The sequence below is a fragment of the Taudactylus pleione genome, unplaced genomic scaffold (genome assembly GCF_031769625.1).
Source record: "Taudactylus pleione unplaced genomic scaffold, aTauple2 ptg000111l, whole genome shotgun sequence".
NCBI lineage: Eukaryota > Metazoa > Chordata > Amphibia > Anura > Myobatrachidae > Taudactylus > Taudactylus pleione.
This window is the reverse complement of record NW_028284513.1, coordinates 2,857,116-2,880,249: the sequence shown is the minus strand read 5'-3', so window position 1 is coordinate 2,880,249 and position 23,134 is coordinate 2,857,116.

Sequence of the window (23,134 nt, the reverse complement as noted above, 5' to 3'; positions counted from 1 at the left end):
CGGAGAGCTCAGCAACACCAAAAGACCCGGAAGACCACGGAAAACAACTGTGGTGGATGACAGAAGAATTATTTCCCTGCTGAAGAAAAACCCCTTCACAACAGTTGGCCAAATCAAGAACACTCTCCAGGAGGTAGATGTATATGTGTCAAAGTCAACAATCAAGAGAAGACTTCACAAGAGTGAATATAGAGGGTTCACCACAAGATGCAAACCATTGGTGAGCCACAAAAACAGGAAGACCAGATTAAAGTTTGCGAAACAAAATCTAAAAAAGCCATTACAGTTCTGGAACAACATAGTATGGACAGATGAGACAAAGATCAACTTGTACCAGAGTGATGGGAAGAGAAGAGTACGGAGAAGGAAAGGAACTGCTCATGATCCAAAACATACCACCTTATCAGTGAAGCATGATGGTGGTAGTGTCATGGGGTGGGCATGTATGGCTGCCAATGGAACTGGTTCCCTTGTATTTATTGATGATGTGACTGCTGACAAAAGCAGCAGAATGAATTCTGAAGTGTTTCGGTCAATATTATATGCTCATATTCAGCCAAATGCTTCAGAACTCATTGGACGGTGCTTCACAGTGCAGATGGACAATGACTCGAAGCATACTGCAAAAGCAACCAAAGAGTTTTTTAAGGCTAAAAAGTGGAATGTTATGCAATGGCCAAGTCAATCCCCTGACCTGAATCCGATTGAGCATGCATTTCACTTGATGAAGACAAAACTGAAGGGAAAATGCCCCAAGAACAAGCAGGAACTGAAGACATTTGTAATAGAGGCCTGGCAATGCATCACCAGGGATGAAACCCAACGTCTGGTGATGTCTATGCATTCCAGACTTCAGGCTGTAATTGCCTGCAAAGGATTTGCAACAAAGTATTAAAAAGTGAAAGTTAGATTTAGGATTGTATAGTTTGTCCCATTACTTATGGCCCTTTTAAAAAGTGGGAGGCACATATAGAAACGTTGTAATTCCTTCAACGTTCACCTGATTTGGATGTAATTACCCTCAAATTAAATCTGAAAGTCTGCAGTTAAATCACATCTTGTTTGTTTCATTTCAAAGCCATTGTGGTGGTGAATAGAGGCCAAAATATGAAAATTCTGTCAATGTCCCAATATTTATGGACCTGACTGTATACATTTAAAATATAATAGCACATAATATAAATGTATACAGGTTAATATAAAGCCTGTATACACATGTCGATCACTTTCGGCAGGTTTAACATGCTCTAATTGGTCTTACCTGCCGGTGGTCACCGGGAAGCAGGGACGGAGACTGGGGCGGTGTTACGGGATGCTGCAAGGACTTATAGGAAAATGTACCTCTGTCCCTGCAGTTTTTTGGTGAATTTAATGTATTTTCTTCATATAGCGCCATTCTGAGATGGCATTATATAAAGTAAAGATTTTTCAAGTAATTTAAGACTTTTTCCTATACTGAATAGCAAAAAGCGTAGAGATCAATGGCTGATCCCTACCATGCGGTACTCTGAGATGAGAATTAATGGAAAAGATAATTGCATTATCTTCTCCATGATCCCATTGCTGAATAGGAAATTGACATAAAAAATACGGAAATCATAGTTTCCGCATTTTTATGCAAAAAAATCATTGCTGAATAGACCCCTAAGACAACTATTGAGATCCTTAGATGAAATTCCTGTAGACTTTTGTCAAATGGATGTACTGTAGTATTGTTCAGACAATAGGTCTTTAAGCATTCTAGACAAACCCCACATCCATCTAATTAATAGAAAACATATCTATCCCCTTTAAAAGATAACGTCGTTATCGTGCAATCGTTCAAAAAAATCGTTCAATTTCAGAGTTATAACGATGAACGAAAATTGTTCAAGCGCGCTCCCGTTTGTAGTTCATCGTCCATTTCAGACTGTCCAACATAACGATTTTCATTAAGGGAAGGAAAATTTTTCGTTCATCGTTGTAAAAATCGTTCATTACACTTCAAAAAATCGTTCACTTTTTCAAGGGAAAATCTGACAGATAATCTGACAGAAAATCGTTGGTTACAAAATCGTTACGTGTGTATGCACCTTTACTAGTTATATTTAGATTATATCCTCAGGCACTGATTTCATTGTAAAATAACGTCTTCTAAGGTGTCTCCTGGCAATTTCTTACAAATGAACAAGTAATGTACCTTTCTATTGTGCTCTGACCCCCAAACCACAACTTGCCCACAATTTTTTTAATACAGCACCTCATCCAAATCACATTTAACAAATTAAAGTGTAACCACACAAAAGTGTCTACACAGGTGACATCCTGCAGGTTCCTTTGTTACAGGATTTTAGTACAGGGTGAAACATTTCAAGTGTAGACAAATTTCAAGAATACAGTTTTTATTTCAAATTGCACTATGAAGCTTAAGTTTCTTTAGAAGCTGCACTGCACAGCCAATTAGCCGTAAAGTCTAGTTTTGCTGCAAATCAAAATGTATTTGGGCACAAAACAGCCTCCAATCCTGATCAGCATTTCTCAATAGAAGTCACTTGGTACATATGGAAAATGTTTTTGGACAATGACTGTGATCTGAACCTGTTTGCACTCATCATCCTACTACACTAATTGTGCCACCTAGAATCTGGCCAGATCTGTATCAATTGACGTCAAAACTGTTGGCCTGATTCAGCAGTGCACGCTAGTGCACTGCTGAACTCAGATTCCCGTTGTTTGGGTATCTGTGCAAGTGCATGACCCGTTCTGCGCATGTGCACGTAAACTGGCAACAGACTGTTTGGGGGCAGGGAGGGGGTGGCGACAGCCTCCGTTATCCAATACGTAGGCGTATCATTGCCTTTGGGGGGAGGGAAGAGGCCAGGATTTGCGTCAGCTGACTGAGATGTCCTGGCCTCTTCCTCTAAACTGTGGCGGCCGGCTACATGAACCCATGGGTCACCTTAGCCGGCCGATGTTATGCAGTTTATCTGATGCTGCTTTGGACTAGGGATGTGCAGGCTCAGATAGGTTCGAGTTTGCACGTGGAGTTCGGATTTTTCCCTCCAAAAAAACGGAACTCAGAACGAGGCAAAACGTCATCTTACATGGACGAACATCATCATTCCTGGTCTTTTGTCCAGGAATGATGATGTTCGTCCATGTAAGATGACGTTTTGCCTCGTTCTGAGTTCCGTTTTTTTGGAGGGAAAAATCCGAACTCCACGTGCAAACTCGAACCTATCCGAGCCTGCACATCCCTACTTTGGACAATGCAGCTCGGATAATGTAATGCACAGGAGGGGTGATGCCTCCAGCTGCATTACCATATCTGCAAGTATCGCAATTGCAAAGCTGCCTGCGTGCATAGATCATATATCTATAGCTGCGTGCAGCTTTGCAATTGCGATCAAAGCTGAATCAGGCCCTATGTCGCTGAATTGGACATAATTAGGCCACTAGACACTTGGGTTGAGCAGTCAGTTGTGCCCAACTATGGGCACCCTTAGAACATTCCTACTTGAGGGGATTTTATTTACGATCCAGTAAATCAATATTCTCCTTGTAGTTCATCTGTTGATGTAATGAATCACCCAAATAAAGCAGTGAGTGATTGTACTTACAGTACACTGTCACTAATCAGTGGCTGAAGTAATGCTGTTGGAGTAGGTGTGGTAGGTATGGGACTCAGAGGTCAGGGGACATTGTAGCCCCTGCACTCTAGGCATCACCTGTAGTCAGGGCCACCATCAGGGGGGGACTGTCGAGACTACTTTCCCGGGCCCGGGCACTCTGACAGAGAAGAGGGGCCAGCCCACTCCAACCACCTGCCCGCCGCTACAGCAAATGCAAGACGAAGGGGTCTCCTGTCCTACGCCCGCCCCCCAACCCACTGCTACTGCTTCACCCAACGCCCAGCGTACACAGTTCCAAGGCACATGCATGTCACGGGGTGCTCCCCCTCCAACCCCCACTTTTTCATGCGGTTCCTTGGAACTTTGAAGTGCGAACGCTTCAGAGGCCAGTGTTCCCAGTGATGCACTGCGCGGGTGACGTCATGACGTCACCCACGATGTGAGGAGCGAGCCTGTCCTGCGCACCGTCAGATCCAGTCAGAGTGTCAGCGGGAGCGTGGTGAGGTAAGTACTGGGCTGGGGGCCCTGTATAAGGGGCACTACTTTAGGGGGCCCTTCATATGGGGCAAAACTACAGGGGGCACTGCATAAGGGGCACTATTTTAGGGGGCCCTGCATATGGGGCACAACTTTAGGGGGGGCCTGCATAAGGTGCACTACTTTAGGGGGCCCTGCATATGGGGCAAAACTACAGGAGGCACTGCATAAGGAGCACTACTTTAGGGGCCACTGCATAATGGGCACTACTTTAGGGGGCCTGCATAAGGGACACTAAGGGGCACTACTTTAGGGAGCCCTGCATTTTGGGCAAAACTACAGGGGGCACTGCATAAGGGGCACTACTTTAGGGGCACTGCATATGGGGCACAAATACAGGGGGCACTGCATAAGGGGCACAAATACAGGGGGCACTGCAAAAGGGGCACAAATACAGGGGGCACTGCATATGGGGACAGCTACAGGGGGCACAGGATAATGGGTACTATTGCCTGAGAGCCGGTGGGGGGGCAGGAGTGACACATTAGGGGCCACTCAAGTGGCATGAGGGGGGCTGCAATGACACATGAATGTGGGCTGGAATGGCAAGGGAGGGGGCTGGAGTGACACATGTGTGTATTATGTGAATCTTGCTTTGAAGTGTGTATTATGTGAATCTTGCTTTTTCAATGTATTTTATGTGGTTCTGGATTTCAAACTGTGGCCCTCATTCAGAGCCACTCGCTAGCGGCAGTACGCTCGTTCCGAGCGATGTTCGCACATCTGCGCATGCGTACGGTTTTTAGTACGCATGCGCGAACCAGTCAGTGCGGCCGAAAAACATTTGTATGCAATATAGCGAGTGCCTGCTATTTTGAGTGACAGAATGAGGCGTATGTGGGTGGTAACAGGGGAAGGTGCTTGAAAACGGGGAGTGGAGATCCGTTCGCAGGCGTGCTTAAAAGTCAAAACGGGCGTTTTATGGGTGTGCATAATTAATATAGCAGCGTCAATGACCACGTCACTTGGTTTTTTTTAACTCAGAACTGCTCGCAAAATAGCGGTTGAAAAAACCAACCACAAGAATAGCGAGCAGTTCATATCCTGTTCGATGTACTCGATTAATCTAATAAATAGCGGACATGACGTATGGTGCGAGCGGCCAGGGGGCGTTTTTAAGAAATAAAAGAGCGTATGTTTTGCTCGCTCGTTCAGACTTAGAGGTGTGAACAGACTGCAATGTGCGAACGGATCATTTGCATAGCCACCCCTTGTTTTTGAACGAACGAACGCAAATAGCGAACGGCTCTGAATGAGGGCCTGTATTTTTTGTGGATGTGGTTTTTAAAACATGTATTATGAGGCTCTGGCTTTTTCAATATATTTGATATGGAAGTGACTTGTTGCAGTGTATTTTATTCTGAAGTGGCTATTACGTGGCTTTTATGTGGATCTGGCTTGTTTCAGTGTATTTTATGTGGATCTGGCTTGTTTCGGTGTATTTTATGTGGATCTGGCTTGTTTCGGTGTCTTTTATGTCGATCTGGCTTGTATTTTCCATGCACTGGGCTAGCCCCCAGCGTGACTAAAAATTGGAGTGTGACCACAAGGTGACTCCTGCAAATGTCAAACCAAAAGCCTGCACCCATTATAGATACGACCCTGGTGCATACCTTGTGATGCCCAAGTATGATTGACTGCAGATACACTGGGGGAGATGTAAAAAGCCCTGAAGCGGTATCAGCGCACGTTATGTGCGCTGATGCCGCTTCTCCCTGATGCATGATCGGGGGTCTGGCCAAGCCCCCTTCCTGGAAAAAATTTTTTAAATTTTGCAGCGCCGCTGCACGCTGGGGAGGGAGGGGCGCTCTGAGCCCCCTCAGCCCTGCTCACACTGATCGCTCCCCCCCCCACAGGCATAGGAGACTGCTGTGGCTGCTGCTCAGCACACACCAGGAAGCCCGGGCCCAGGTAATCTGTCCCCCCTCCTCTCGGCGCCCCTGGCTACAGCCTGGCGCCGCCCTATCTTGACAGCAGGGACAGCGCTGTCCCTGCTTCGGCGGCTGCCGGCTCCAGGCTACGCGCAGGGATCTAGCGATACTTGCAAGATCCTGCGCATGCTCAGTGGAGCCGGCCGGGACTGACTCTCGCATCAGCACTAGGCTGATGCGATGTGGTCTCTAGCGGGTAGCACCGGAGGGGGGAGTTTACGCTCCCCCTCTCCGGGCCAATGAGATGTTCATACATCTCATCGGTAGTGCTTCCTGCTTTGCCTCGGCAAAGAGGCGAAGTGGGAAGCATTATAGCGGCATGTTAAGTGCCGCTATCATACATCTACCACACTGTTCCTTGCACATTGAGTGCAGCAGATGGATATAATCCCTGGCCCCCTTTGTACACAATTTGTTGTAACTTATGTTAATCTAACTGTAATAGCTCCAGAGGCGTAAGGGTACATGGCCTTCAATGTCGGAGGAGTACTCCCAAACTCTGTAAGAGAATCAAGTTTTGTGACCAGATAAGTTTAGAGAGTGCAACAGATAAGAACAAGAGACGCTCCTAAGATCGAGAGAGAGAGAGAGAGAGAGAGAGAGAGAGAGAGAGACAGGGAGGGATGGATGGAGAGAAACAGAGAACAAGGAGATAAAAAAACAAGTATATAGGCCGAGAACATGTATGCTTAGAGCAGAATTGTAGTGACGCAGAGACCTTGATCACCAGTTTTATAATTACGGTTGATAATTACAAGTTGGGAGTGAATCGGAACCCAAGGATGTGGGAGTGTGCTAATATGAAGATAATGTGTTCTGCAAGTTGAGTTACAGGAAACAAGGATCGGTGACTTTACAGGAGACACGTGCTCATTATCTAGCAGAGGGAGGCAGCACAAAGCGAGTGCATTTCATCTCTGTGCACAAGATGCCCATCCACATGGGTGAGGAGTTGCAAATATGATTTAGTAAAGCCAACCGTGAGCAAAGTGTATTATGCGTATATTCTCCCAGTGAGTTTCCTGAGGGTGCCCTGGTTTATTCCCACAATCCAAAAACATACTGGTAGACTAGACATACATTTGTTTCTGACAAAAAAAGAACCCTAATATGTCTGTATGTACATGTATGTACGTCTGAGTAATCAAACATTCTCTGCAAAATGCAGTGGAATAAGTGTGCGCTATATAAATAACTGGTAATAATAAATGTGCACAGATAAGTAAAGATAGGAGATTGTATATTGTATATATGGAGATTACCAGCTGTGGTAAAGAACTGGCAACGGACAGTTCTTAATAAGCAGTTTGGTGTATTGTCACCGTGTAGTGTCCGGACGCTGCACGAGTGGCTCCGCTTCCAACCTCTGGTATACAGTCCTTCAGTGACTCCTGGCGTCCCCGTACCACCAACGCATTTCGACCTCCAAATCTGAGGTCTTTATCAAGGTGCAATCCAAGGTGTATGGTCTCTCTCCCAAAATCAAGTCCTTAAATACCCCAGTGTCCAATTATCAGAGCTCTGGTGTGACCGGATCCCTAGACAAAATAAACTACAAGTCCCATGATCCTCCGTCGCATTGGGCCTCTATCTATGACGACTTCCGGGTGTATCTTAACAACCAAGACGCTTGTTCCTCCTTCCGATTTCTTTACCGTCCCGTCATATCTGGTTAATATCCAATCTGTAACCATGGTAATTAGCAGTATCACTCGTTCTCAAGCGTTCATAGTCAAAATTGAATATATTTAATCGGAAACACCCGGAATCATGTAGGTAGGACCTGGGGATGTCCAAATCAATACTATTTCTCCGGAAAAACATAAGGATAAATACATAATAAAAAATCATTAAAGATAGAGATGTTAAAAAAGTTAAAATACTGTGATCCATAAAACACCCCAAAAAAGTGCCAGTGCGTCAAAGTGCAAACAGCAGCTAAAGTATACATGGACATAATGTGAAGAAGAAACCTAACATTGACCTTATAGAAACCATTTGACCTCAAAATCCAGTTTTAAACCCCCTGGGTGTAGAGTCCCTGAATTAAAAATTTGTCTCATTTCAGTTTTGGCTAATTGCGAAGCCACATCTTTTCGTCTCCAGTGTCCTTTGACATTTTGTAGCCCAATAAAACGTATAATGTCCGCTGTATTACTGTTATGATGTACTTTAAAATGGTTTGAAAGGGCATGAGTTTCCATGCCATTTCTGACGTTCCTCAGATGTTCCCTTAACCTAAATTTCAGGGGCCTGGAAGTTCTACCTATATAAAAGAGATGGCAACTACATTCAATTGCATAAATGACATTTTTAGTATTACATGTTATGAAATCTTTAATAGAGATTTCATTGTCATTAATAGTTACCTTACTAATTTTGCTCTGTCCATCACCCTTAATGCCCCTGCAGCCTATGCACGTCCCACATCTGAAAAATCCCTTGGATTTAATACCTATATTTTCCTTCTTTTTAGGTAATGCACTTTTAACCAGATGAGAACCTATATTAGGAGCCCTCCTATAGATACATTTTGGTATCAAGGGGAGATTGGGACCTATAACGGGGTCCTTCTTCAAAATTCCCCAATGTTTCCTTAAACATTTTTCTAGTTTATTATGTTGGCTATTAAATGTCACAAAAGCCCAATCCAATTGTGATGGGGTGTCCCTTTTCCCTCTTGTTTTAATAGATGCTCTCTAGGTATATTTTTTACTTCTTCCATGGTATCTTCAATTCTCTGTAGGGGATACCCTGATGCTAGAAAAATTTTTTGCATCACTTTAGCTTGTTCATCATAGGTTATGGGGTCAGAGCAGTTTCTTTTAAGTCTTCTCAACTGTCCTCCTGGGATTGCTTTCAGCCAATTAGCATGATGGCAACTCCCCATCTGAATATAAGCAAATTAGCCTACTGTGTATTATGTACTGTATTTCCAGTCACAATGGCAACTTTCACCCACAGGATCCTGAAATGAGAGAAATCGAGCTAAAACTTAATGGTTGACTTCAGGATAGCACCTGTAATAAGGAGTCCTGCTGGACACAATAACACAATACACCCAAGCAAACATGGAGTTACATATTAGCCATTTCAGTTACGGCTTTTACCATTAAGGTGAATGCAGAAGCACATGCAGCTGCATCTATTGCCGGTCACCCATCTGCGACTTTATACATTGCCGCTACGAAGTCCCACCCTTGTGCAAATACTGGGATGCCAACATTCCGCATCAGTACACACAGTAATACTGATTGGTGCTTCCTCAGACACACTATAGGTCACACCATTAAAACTTGCACCAGCCCTATGGCAAGTGCAGTTTTCCCGTCTGAGTATGGCCTCCTAAGTAAGTGGCTGAGCGCTTGTATGCAACCACTTTCACTGACACACCCGCTACACTTCCATAACATGCCCAAAAGATGGACCAACTCTGTGCTTGCACTAAAACACCTCCTTGTCACCGCCCAGGATTACCCACTACATATTCAATTCACTTCTCCCTACAGGGGTCTGAAAATCACAACAGCGACTGTTTACAAATACAGGGCCTGATTCAGCAAAGATCGCAAATGCAAAGCTGCACGCACGCTATAGATACAGTATATGATATATGCAAACAGGCAGCTTTACAATTGCAATCCTTGAAATAATGCAAATGCAGCAGGAGGTGTATGACACCCCCTGCTGCATTTGCGATCCCAGCACTGCGCTGGTCAGGCTGGAATCATCATCGCGACCATCGGTGGTCGATGGTCGCGAAGGTGGATAGCGTCAGGTGGTTGGCCAACTTAGTAAGCCTCAACTTACTCAGGCTGGCCGGTTTACGAGCCCAGCAGATTGTGGGCCTGATTCAGAGGCACTCGCAACCGGGTCGATGGTGGCCCAGAGCGCATGCGCATGACGGATAGCGACGGGCAATCTGTCGCTCCGGGTCTCGCACCAAAGGGGGCGTGCTGTCGATGTTGAGTGACAGCACGCCCCCTTTAGTGGGCGGGCCGGGGGGGTTGCTGCCCAGACAGAGGCGTTCCCATGAGAACGCCTACAGTCTGGGGTCGGCCCCACTGACATCACAAGTGATGTCAGTGGGAGAGCTTTTGACTCTGTTAAGAGCCGAAAGCTCTCTGGGGCTTGCGGCCACGAGACCCTACCACAAGGGCCTCATCGCAAGCCCGATGGTCACTATGGTCTTGACCACCGCGACCATCATCCTGGCCGCTCGCTATAGCCGTGGGTGGTCACCCACAGCTATGCGAGCGGCCAGGAGGCCGTTCTTAAAAAAAAAAGACCGTCCCTAATTCAGAATGAGTGCTCTGTCAGAGCGACCGGCTCTGAATCAGGGCTTGTGTATGTTCACGCAGTCCCTGGGCTGGCCATTCCCGGAAAATGGGGCAGACACATCCCATTTCCAGGCATGGCCCTTAAATGCCTCTGCCTGTCAATCAGGCAGAGCCATTCAAGTGCTTGCATACGTCTTAGCAGGACCAATTCGCAAAACACTCTCAGAATGGGTCCTGCGCACGTGCAGATTCCCGATAATCGTGAATCTGCATTCAGCAGTGCACTTGCGTGCACTGCTCTATCAGGCCCACCATCGGATGCATGCATGGTGCAACTTAGACACATGCATACTACAAAAAAAATCACTCCACTACGTCCGACATTGGCAGTGCGTCCACCTCCGAATTAGGCCCAAAATGTGCTGTGAAATCATTGGTTGTGATGTCTCCATATACTGCTTTGCATAAGGAACTCTTTAGCAGTTCAGAAAGCTATGTATTACTGCAGTCACAAGCTAGTGGCTATTTGTAGGTCCTCAGTGTCAAAATTTATCCTATATAAAAATAGGATTATGTACGATAATGTGAGCTGTATTGTTAGTCTTCTCTCAAACAGGCATATAACACACAAACAGAAGTGTTTGTGTCATAAACTCTGCAGGCATTGGAAGCTCAAATGTGGCAGAAAAAACAGGGAGGAGAGCGTCTCTGAAAAGACGTGGGTGTCATATGTTCTCTTCTGTCAATAGCCAGATCCCCTCGTCAGACATGAATGTAAGATTAATTGACTTGAAAATAGACATATGTTTTAATGCATTTTTAATTTCACTTTGTTTTATCATCCATGTGTCCTCCACACCCACTTGGATGCTAATATTACGGTATTCACTTTTCTACTGATATTTAAACAGTCTATTTTCATTGCTAACAGATTTGGGAGTAAATGCTTCTGTCTGAAATTAGAATGTTCAAGCTGAATATGAGAAGTACATAATGTATTTCTGATTTATGAACTGCTCTTATGGTTGCTACTGTTCTTACCGTGTTTCCCTGATAATAAGACACTGTCTTATTTTTTTTTTGGCTCCAAAAAACACCATAGGGCTTATTTTCGGGGTAGGTCTTATTTTAACTAACATTGACAGCCCCTTATGCAGGCCCCCCTGTAGCAGTGCCCCTTATGCAGGCCCCCCCCTGTAGCAGTGCCCCTTATGCAGCCCCCCCCTGTAGCAGTGCCCCTTATGCAGGCCCCCCCTGTAGCAGTGCCCCTTATGCAGGCCCCCCCTGTAGCATTGCCCCTTATGCAGCCTCCCTTGTGTAGCAGTGCCCCTTATGCAGCCTCCCTTGTGTAGCAGTGCCCCTTATGCAGGCCCCCCCCTGTAGCAGTGTCCTTTATGCAGGCCCCCTTATTGCAGTGCAAGTACGTACTTACCTGAGTCACCGCCGTCCGGGATGTCCCTTTCACCTGCGCGCTGACTGGATCTAATATGATCCAGCAGGCGCGGCCGCACAGGATCCTCAGCGCGCGGGTGACGTCATGACCGATTCTGGTATGTGTGTACTGCTGGCCACCAATATTTACCCCCATGAACACCAATGTTTATCCCACTGAACCCCAATGTAGGCACATAGGGCTTTATTCAGAGGTGGCCGTACGGTCTACGACCGCACGGCCGCTTCTATGTTTGTCTAGTGCGCATGCGCACGAGGGAGCCGGCTCCTTCGTGCGCATGCGTGAGACGCGCTACGTTCGTGCGCATGTGTGAGACGCGCTACGACCGACAGCGCCGGTCGTAGCGGGTCTCTTTCCAAAGGGGACGAGCTGTCGATGTTGAGACCCTAGGGTCTCGTCGTAAGCCCCGATGGTCGCGATGGTCCTTGACCATCGCGACCATCACCATAGCGGTTGTTAGAGCTGTGGGTGTTAACCCACAGCCTAACGACCGAAACAGAGGCGGCCGGTCAGGATGCAAGCGGCCGCCCAGTTTCTGAGCGACCGCTTGCATCCTCCGACCACCTCTGAATGAGGGCCATAATGTGTATTTATTTTACCCCCCTGAACAACAATGAAGTATCGCCTCTGTCCGGTTCCTGCAGTGGGTAATGGGACAGACGTCATGACGTCATGACGTCTGTCTCATTATGCTGAGCGCGCCAGCCCGGGAGGACTGGCGGGCGGCGGCGGCGGGAGCGGCATCGCGGACTGGAGGAGCAGCAGCAGCGTGGATTCAGGTAAGTATATATTTTTATATATATATTTTTAAGAACCTGTCAGCACTACTGGGGGCACAACGGGGGTGGCTACCACTGGGGGGACCTCTACTGGGGTGGGGGCACAACGGGGGGTGGTGGCTAGTACTGGGGGCACCATTATTAGGAGGACCTCTACTGGGAGGGGCTATTACTGGGGGCACCATTATTAGGAGGACCTCTACTGGGGGGGCTATTACTGGGGGCACCATTATTGGGAGGACCTCTACTGGGGGGGGCTATTACAGGGGGCACTTAATCGGGAGTGGGAACCTCAACTGGGGACCACTACTTGGGGAGGGGGACTACTACTGGGGGCATTATAAAAGGGGCCTACTACTAGGGGCACTGCACTGGGGGGACCACAACTGGGGGCAATAACAGGAAGGACCACTACAGGGACCACTGGATAGGGGGGGTCACTACTGGGAGCCTGCATCAGGGGGACCACTACTGGGGGCACTGCATGGGAGGAGGGGGACTACTGCTGGGGGCACTATATAAGGGGCTTACTGCTAGGGGCACTGCAGGGACCACTAGATAGGGGGGATCACTACTGGGTGCCTGCATAAGGGGACCACTACTGGGAAACCTGCAGGGGGGGGACTACTGCTGGGGGCACTATATAAAGGGCACTGTATAGGGGGGGGACTACTACTGGGGGCACTATATAAAGGGCACTGCATAAGGGGATACCACTACTGGGTGCACTACATTGTGGGGACTGCTACTGGGGGCACTGCATAAGGGGGAACACTACATAGGGCACTGCATTTGGGAGGACCACTACTGGGGGCACTGAGTAAGGGGAACTAATTGGGGGCTGTATAAGGGGGACCACTACTGGGGATATTGTATAAGGGGCACTACTATGGGCCTGCATAAGAGGGACCACAACTGCATACTGGGGGTACTGTATAAGGGGTACTACTGAGATTAAGGTGCATATGGATAGGAATGTTCAGCGTGAAAATAAAGGGGTGTGTCATGTTGACACGCCCCATTTTAAGTGACCACGCCCATTTTTTCCCGCGCGCGTGGCTGGCACTTTAGTCGGGGAATGCCGCTTCTCATGACTAAACACCCAGGTTAAGTTGGGAGAAAAGGCATTCTCTGACTTAACTTTACGAGACTTGGACAAAATAGCGCGCTGAATTGCATAGCTCCGGGACCAACTGAACCGAATCACCCACATAAAAATTTTAAATACATTATTATGCTATATCAAAATTTGCCCAGAACTGAAAGTAGAAATAGCATCTTCTAAAAAAAGGACATGAGGAACATTTGCAACTCTCCAAAATCTCAAACGCAAACTGTTCACTTCTAAAGGAGCACATGCAGCTAAACTTCAAAGTTGAGCTACTCCTTTCCCTAAAGGTGCCCACACACTGGGCGATATTAGGCTCGATTTGCGTGAAAATGAGGCATCGGAGCGATACATTGTTTAAAAACTTGCAAATCGTGCAGCTTCCATGAATGATAATGTTCCGATGCGCGGCCCCGTGGGACGTTTGTCATATCTTCAGATCTTAACTACTGCGGGTAGGATCTGGCAATATCGTTAGCGATTTTGTGCAGATCTACAGTGTTTTTGCACCTATGTTCGATTGTCCGATAAATCGTCCAATCTGTATCATTTGAGTGGCATTTCACTTTACACGCCTACAGTACCCTCCATATTGTGCAGCATCGTGAGGAGACCGGAGTGGCAGCACACGAAGCATTGGCAGCAGACAGACCGGATTTCAGCTCCGATTCTGGTATGTGTGTACTGCTGGCCACCAATATTTACCCCCATGAACACCAATGTTTATCCCACTGAACCCCAATGTAGGCACATAGGGCTTTATTCAGAGGTGGCCGTACGGTCTACGACCGCACGGCCGCTTCTATGTTTGTCTAGTGCGCATGCGCACGAGGGAGCCGGCTCCTTTGTGCGCATGCGTGAGACGCGCTACGACCGACAGCGCCGGTCGTAGTGGGTCTCTTTCCAAAGGGGGCGAGCTGTCGATGTTGAGACCCTAGGGTCTCGTCCTAAGCCCCGATGGTCGCGATGGTCCTTGATCATCGCGACCGTCACCATAGCGGTTGTTAGAGCTGTGGGTGTTAACGACCGAAACAGAGGCGGCCGGTCAGGATGCAAGCGGCCGCCCAGTTCTGAGCGACCGCTTGCATCCTCCGACCACCTCTGAATGAGGGCCATAATGTGTATTTATTTTACCCCCCTGAACAACAATGAAGTATTATATTTTCCACTGTCCCCCAATTGCTTGATATATGGTACTGTCCCCATATGTGTTTTATACGCCATTGTCCCCTAAATGTATATTATATGCTACTGATGCCCATATGTGTATTAGACGCTACACACACAAATATGTTTTTTTTACACAAAGGTCAATGCTTTTTTTCTTTACAATTTGTTTTAATTGTGCAGTTTTTTCTCCTAAAAATGACTTTCGGGGTAGGGCTTATTTTAGACCGGGCTTCACAAGTAAGGGTAGGGCTTATTTTCAGGGTAGGTCTTATTATCGGGGAAACACGGTATATAAAAGTCACCATACTGTACTCATTGCAAGTGCTTGTGAATCATTAGCATAAAGCTGTAACATACAGAGGTAGTGTTTAGAGCCTCCACCAAATCTGATCTACAACCAAGTGCATCACTTGGCATATTTCAACTACATAAATAGCAAACAATAATCAGTGACATTCGACTTGTGAAAAATGATTTGACGCTACAATTACTGCTCGCTGCCACTAAACAGATAGATGATGCCCAGATCTCCAAAAATATAACTGAAAATAGATCATGTTAACTCAAAGCAGCTTTAGGCAATCATGAATAAATATTAGTGATAAGCATGACCTCATATGCTATAAGTTAGCATGGCCTGATTATCGAGTACATTCAATGACAGTTACATTAGAGTGCTTCTTATCTTTAGTAAAACACACTTTAAAAAAGTATGTAGTTTATTTTGTACATTGATACCCTTAGCATGTCCTTGTTTTATCTATTATTTATAACTAAAAATGAATGGGCTACTCATACTCTATCTACAGTATAAGTCACATCTGACCTACCGAGATCTGCTCCATCCCAGAAGGATTTGCTGCAATGGTGTAAATATTATTTCAAGACATCTGCAGGCAGGGGCGTAACTAGACCTATGGGGGCATCATGGCAAAATTTCTACAACCGCCCCCCTTCCATCCTGCCGTGCTCCATTTAGAGCGGGGACAGGTGCTCATCTCCTCTGTCCCCTGGGTGGCTTTTCATTTCTAACAGTGTGCTGCAACAGGCCAGAACATTTGCTGTCCTGGCAGGCTCCATCTCCTCAGTGATGCTGGGATGCGGCGTGGCCATGGTCCGTGGATGTCTACACCTTCTGGCATCATCAGTGAGGAGAGACGAAGCCGGCAGGGAGAGCACATATGCTGCTCTGTAGCAGCCAGTGGCGTAACTAGGGGGGGTCGGGCAGGGTGCGTGCCCTGGGTGCCGTGGGGCTGGCGGGGCGGGGGGGGCGCCGCCAGCCACGGTCCGGCCCACCCTAGTTAGCCACCAGTGTAGCGCCAACCGCAATGAGTGCGGTCAGCGCTACACATTTACACAAGACCGGCACTAGGCTTCCAGCGCTGGTCCTGTGCTGCACACCTGCGCCCGTTCCCTCCCCCTGAGCGCTTGCCCAATAGCGCTAGGAGGCGGGTTCAGGCTGTGCATAACACACGCATCGCCTCTGTCCGGTTCCTGCAGTGGGTAATGGGACAGACGTCATGACGTCATGACGTCTGTCTCATTATGCTGAGCGCGCCAGCCCGGGAGGACTGGCGGGCGGCGGCGGCGGGAGCGGCATCGCGGACTGGAGGAGCAGCAGCAGCGTGGATTCAGGTAAGTATATATTTTTATATATATATTTTTAAGAACCTGTCAGCACTACTGGGGGCACAACGGGGGTGGCTACCACTGGGGGGACCTCTACTGGGGTGGGGGCACAACGGGGGGGTGGTGGCTAGTACTGGGGGCACCATTATTAGGAGGACCTCTACTGGGAGGGGCTATTACTGGGGGCACCATTATTAGGAGGACCTCTACTGGGGGGGCTATTACTGGGGGCACCATTATTGGGAGGACCTCTACTGGGGGGGGCTATTACAGGGGGCACTTAATCGGGAGTGGGAACCTCAACTGGGGCCCACTACTTGGGGAGGGGGACTACTACTGGGGGCATTATAAAAGGGGCCTACTACTAGGGGCACTGCACTGGGGGGACCACAACTGGGGGCAATAACAGGAAGGACCACTACAGGGACCACTGGATAGGGGGGGTCACTACTGGGAGCCTGCATCAGGGGGACCACTACTGGGGGCACTGCATGGGAGGAGGGGGACTACTGCTGGGGGCACTATATAAGGGGCTTACTGCTAGGGGCACTGCAGGGACCACTAGATAGGGGGGATCACTACTGGGTGCCTGCATAAGGGGGACCACTACTGGGAAACCTGCAGGGGGGGGACTACTGCTGGGGGCACTATATAAAGGGCACTGTATAGGGGGGGGACTACTACTGGGGGCACTATATAAAGGGCACTGCATAAGGGGATACCACTACTGGGTGCACTACATTGTGGGGACTGCTACTGGGGGCACTGCATAAGGGGGAACACTACATAGGGCACTGCATTTGGGAGGACCACTACTGGGGGCACTGAGTAAGGGGAACTAATTGGGGGCTGTATAAGGGGGACCACTACTGGGGATATTGTATAAGGGGCACTACTATGGGCCTGCATAAGAGGGACCACAACTGCATACTGGGGGTACTGTATAAGGGGTACTACTGAGATTAAGGTGCATATGGATAGGAATGTTCAGCGTGAAAATAAAGGGGTGTGTCATGTTGACACGCCCCATTTTAAGTGACCACGCCCATTTTTTCCCGCGCGCGTGGCTGGCACTTTAGTCGGGGAATGCCGCTTCTCATGACTAAACACCCAGGTTAAGTTGGGAGAAAAGGCATTCTCTGACTTAACTTTACGAGACTTGGACAAAATAGCGCGCTGAATTGCATAGCTCCGGGACCAACTGAACCGAATCACCCACATAAAAATTTTAAATACATTATTATGCTATATCAAAATTTGCCCAGAACTGAAAGTAGAAATAGCATCTTCTAAAAAAAGTACATGAGGAACATTTGCAACTCTCCAAAATCTCAAACGCAAACTGTTCACTTCTAAAGGAGCACATGCAGCTAAACTTCAAAGTTGAGCTACTCCTTTCCCTAAAGGTGCCCACACACTGGGCGATATTAGGCTCGATTTGCGTGAAAATGAGGCATCGGAGCGATACATTGTTTAAAAACTTGCAAATCGTGCAGCTTCCATGAATGATAATGTTCCGATGCGCGGCCCCGTGGGACGTTTGTCATATCTTCAGATCTTAACTACTGCGGGTAGGATCTGGCAATATCGTTAGCGATTTTGTGCAGATCTACAGTGTTTTTGCACCTATGTTCGATTGTCCGATAAATCATCCAATCTGTATCATTTGAGTGGCATTTCACTTTACACGCCTACAGTACCCTCCATATTGTGCAGCATCGTGAGGAGACCGGAGTGGCAGCACACGAAGCATTGGCAGCAGACAGACCGGATTTCAGCTCCGATTCTGGTATGTGTGTACTGCTGGCCACCAATATTTACCCCCATGAACACCAATGTTTATCCCACTGAACCCCAATGTAGGCACATAGGGCTTTATTCAGAGGTGGCCGTACGGTCTACGACCGCACGGCCGCTTCTATGTTTGTCTAGTGCGCATGCGCACGAGGGAGCCGGCTCCTTTGTGCGCATGCGTGAGACGCGCTACGACCGACAGCGCCGGTCGTAGCGGGTCTCTTTCCAAAGGGGGCGAGCTGTCGATGTTGAGACCCTAGGGTCTCGTCCTAAGCCCCGATGGTCGCGATGGTCCTTGATCATCGCGACCATCACCATAGCGGTTGTTAGAGCTGTGGGTGTTAACCCACAGCCTAACGACCGAAACAGAGGCGGCCGGTCAGGATGCAAGCGGCCGCCCAGTTTCTGAGCGACCGCTTGCATCCTCCGACCACCTCTGAATGAGGGCCATAATGTGTATTTATTTTACCCCCCTGAACAACAATGAAGTATTATATTTTCCACTGTCCCCCAATTGCTTGATATATGGTACTGTCCCCATATGTGTTTTATACGCCATTGTCCCCTAAATGTATATTATATGCTACTGATGCCCATATGTGTATTAGACGCTACACACACAAATATGTTTTTTTTACACAAAGGTCAATGCTTTTTTTCTTTACAATTTGTTTTAATTGTGCAGTTTTTTCTCCTAAAAATGACTTTTGTGTCAATGAAATTTGTTTTGCCACTCTTTATTGTACCTATACAATAAAAAGCAATTATATACATATAAAATAATTGTTAGATAAGTAAACTAATAAAAATTTATTAAAAACAAAAAAAATAAAAACATTAATTCAACATTAAAAACAATATAACTATTTACAAATTTAAAAATGTGTATTATATGCAAAAAAATAAGGGTTAGGGCTCCCCCTTGATTGGGGGCCACAATAGTCCAAAAAGCTGGATACCCCCACCTTTAAGGGGGTGTCAAGATATTAAATTGTAGTCTGTGTTTAAATCATTTGTCCTTTTTATAACAATAGTCCAAAAAATTTTATTTATTTTTCTTTTATTCTTTTCTCATGGATATGCCAATGGGCAAGGATCGAGAATTTATCCAAGGCTTTATTGAAATGTACAGGGTCCATGAGTGTCTTTGGAGGATCAAATCCAGGGAGTACGCCAACAAGTCGAAACATAACCAGGCTCTGCAACAGTTGACTGACTTCACCAGGCCTTATTACGAAGCTACCTCACTGGATTGGGTATGAAAAAAAATCCAGAACCTTAAACCAGTTTTTGTCAGGGAGCACAAAAAAATTCCAGAATTCCAGGAGGTCCTGTGTGGGGACCGATGAACTGTACCAGCCCACTCTGTAGTATTATGAAAAGCTGCTTTTCACCCTTGACCAGGAGCAACAGAGAAGAGGATTGGTAGTAATGGCCGAGAGAGAATGGAGAGGAGCCCATAGATGTGGGGAACAGTGGCGTAACTAGGGTATTTGGAGCCCAGGGCAAATTTGAAAAGGGAGCCCCCCTCTCCCCGATGTGCGCGCGCCAAAGATGCGCGCGTCGAAAAAATGGGCGTGGTCACTTAAAAATGGGGCGTGTCAACATGACACACCCCTTTATTTTCACACTGAACGTTCCTATCCATATGCACCTTAAGCCCAGTAGTACCCCTTATACAGTACCCCCAGTATGGAGTTGTGGTCCCTCTTATGCAGGCCCATAGTAGTGCCCCTTATACAGTATCCCCAGTAGTGGTCCCCCTAAATGCAGTGCCCCATGTAGTGTTCCCCCTTATGCAGTGCCCCCAGTAGCAGTCCCCACAATGCAGTGTGCCCATTAGCGGTATCCCCTGATGCAGTGCCCTTTATATGGTGCCCCCAGTAGTAGTCCCCCCCCTATGCAGTGCCCTTTATATAGTGCCCCCAGCAGTAGCCCCCCCCATGCAGTTTTCCCAGTAGTGGTCCCCTTATGCAGGCACCCAGTAGTGATCCCCCCTATCCAGTGCCCCCTGTAGTGGCCCTTCCTATTATTGCCCCCAGTTAGTGGTCCCCCGAGTGCAGTGCCTCTACTAGTAGGCCCCTTTTATAATGCCCCCAGTGGTAGTTCCCCCCAAGTAGTAGTCCCCAGCAGAGGTTCCCCCTCCAAATTAAGTGCCCCCAGTAGTAGCCCCCCCCCAGTAGAGGTCCTCCCAATAATGGTGCGCCCACCCCCAGTAGAGGTCCTCCCAGTAGTAGCCACCCCCCTCCCCCGTTCTGCAGATAGGTTAAAAAATATATATATATGAATATATATATAAAAACATACTTACCCGCCGCCGCCCGCCAGTCCTCCCGGGCTGGTGCGCTCAGCATTATGGGACAAACGTCATGACGTCATGACGTCAGTCCCATTACCCACTGCAGGAGCCGAACGGAAGTCCGGCTCTTGCAGTGGGTGCTGCTGCAGTCAATGAGAGTCAGGTGTGCAGCACAGGACCGGCGCTGGAAGCCTAGCGCCGGTCCTGTGTAAATGTGTAGCGCCGACCGCAATCACTGCGGTCGGCGCCACACTTGTGGCTAACTAGGGCGGGCCGGACCGTGGCCGGCGGCCCCACCGCGCCGCCGGTCCCACGGCGCCCAGGGCACGCACCCTGCCCGACCCCCCTAGTTACGCCACTGGTGGGGAAACATCTGAAGCACTATCAGTAAGTAGAGACAAATCAATTAAATATAATTGTGAAATGTGAGAGTCCAGATTTATAGAGAAATGTTTATTTGTGATAAGGACCCCAATAGTCCACTCTACTTTATATGATACAGTCCTCCTGCCATGGCACACCACCATCTCCATTAAAATAGGCCAGGTACTCCTCCCTGACATGTTTTGCTCCTGCAGTCACCGTGAACACAACTCCAGGAGCTTCCACAGACAGCTTTTGTACCACCTCCTGTGGCTGTTCTGGGTCTTCTGGTACAGCCGTGCCTGCTGTCCTTTGCTGGGTGGCTTTGCAGCAGAGAAAGTTGTGCAGGACACAGCATGCAGAGACTAACCAGTCAAGTTTGTCCACCCTCAGGTTTATGGGAGTGTGGAATATTCGGAACTGGTTGCTGAGGATTCCAAAAGCATTCTCCACAATACGGCGCGCCCTGGAAAGTCTGTAATTGTAGATCTGCTTCTCTTTGGTTAAGCCCCTTTGTGTGTATGGCTTCATGATGTGCATGTGCAGCGTGAAGGCCTCGTCTGCCACAAACACAACATTTAGGCCGTGCTTGGTTCCCTCTACAGATGTCAAGTTCAGGGTCTTGGAGGTGAGCCTCTCAAAAAATGGTGTATTTTTGTAGGACCCACCATTTGTTGCACAGCCATTCTTGCCAACATCAAGCAAGATTAACTCTTAATTAGTATTTCCCACCGCCATAAGCACAATACTGAAGTACCCCTTATATTTGTAGTAGTATGATCCGGTGTTGGCAGATGGGGTTATCCGGATATGTTTCCCACTGATGGCTCCGCTGCAGTAAGGGACATTCCATTGTCTTTCAAAATCCTCAGCAATGGCTTTCCACTCTTCCGCGCTCATAGGGAACTAGAAAAAATTGGAAAAAATATGTTTATTAAAAGATCTTTCTTTTTTTTTTAATCAATAGACTCCAACCCCAGACCAGGTCATCCCGAGCACCCTGGACCATTTTTTTTAATGCCGAAAGTGAGGGGATTTATCAGTGCCGCCTCCTTCAAACCCACCTAACCTCCCCCAAGAAACAGTGCCGAAAGACCAGGCACTGGAGCAAGAGGATGCGTTTTTCAAGCAGGCTCAGGAAGCTTTGGCAAAACCCCTTGATCATTTCGATCATTTTGGGCTTATGTGAGCAGTGCACTAAGACAACTGGACACTGGCTAGCAGATCCAATTTGAGCGCCTCGTGAGTGAGATGATATTTCAGGGGAGAACCAACCTCCTGGCATCTGACACATACCTGGCATGACTTTCGACCAGCACAACTGCTCCTCCCCCTTATCATACCCTACTCCCCCACCCACCTACCCGTCCACCTCATCACAACCTGCTCCCCCACCCACCTACCCATCCACCTCATCACAACCTGCTACCCCACTCACCTACCCATCCACTATATATTCAGCCTTATTCGAGGCAGAGGAGGAGAGTCCAGATTTTTACAATCTGTGAAGTGTTCCACAGCTGTCCACAAGTTTTATCATTCCCAATAAATATGGTGCTGTATGGTATATGGTGCTGTATGGTATATGGTGCTGTATGGTATATGGTGCATTTGTCGCAGTTTGAAGTAGGTCAATAAACACATGCTGTAAGTGCACATTGATGGGGCCGGGACCTCAATTTGTGCTTACGGCATGAGTTTATTCTCCTATTCAAATCTGTGCCAGAAACACAATATATCAGACTGTACCATATTTATCTGGAATGATAAAACTTGTTGATAATTTAGTGTGAAAATTGTATTAATCTTTTTCATCAAAATATTTTGTACAGTTGTACTGTTTTTTACAAGTTTACTGAGGGAATCAGCCGTGTTGGTCACAGAAAAAACTTTTCTAGTGTTTTAAACTTAATAAAAAAGACTACTTTAAAAAAGAAAGATTACAAAGTTTAATAAAACTGGTTTTTGCATTCACAACAAAAGTGTGGTGTAGTTTTCTTACCTTACAAATACAATACTGGTACTGCAGCAACGTCACAATAGCTTTACAGGTCTCCAGGATGATGAGGTACAAAGCTTGCGGGGAGATGAGGGTCCCAAACTTCAGGTCTTTAAAAGACCGTCCTGTAGCCAGGTACCTCAGGATAGCGATCAGCCTCTCGTCAGCAGGGATGGCCCTC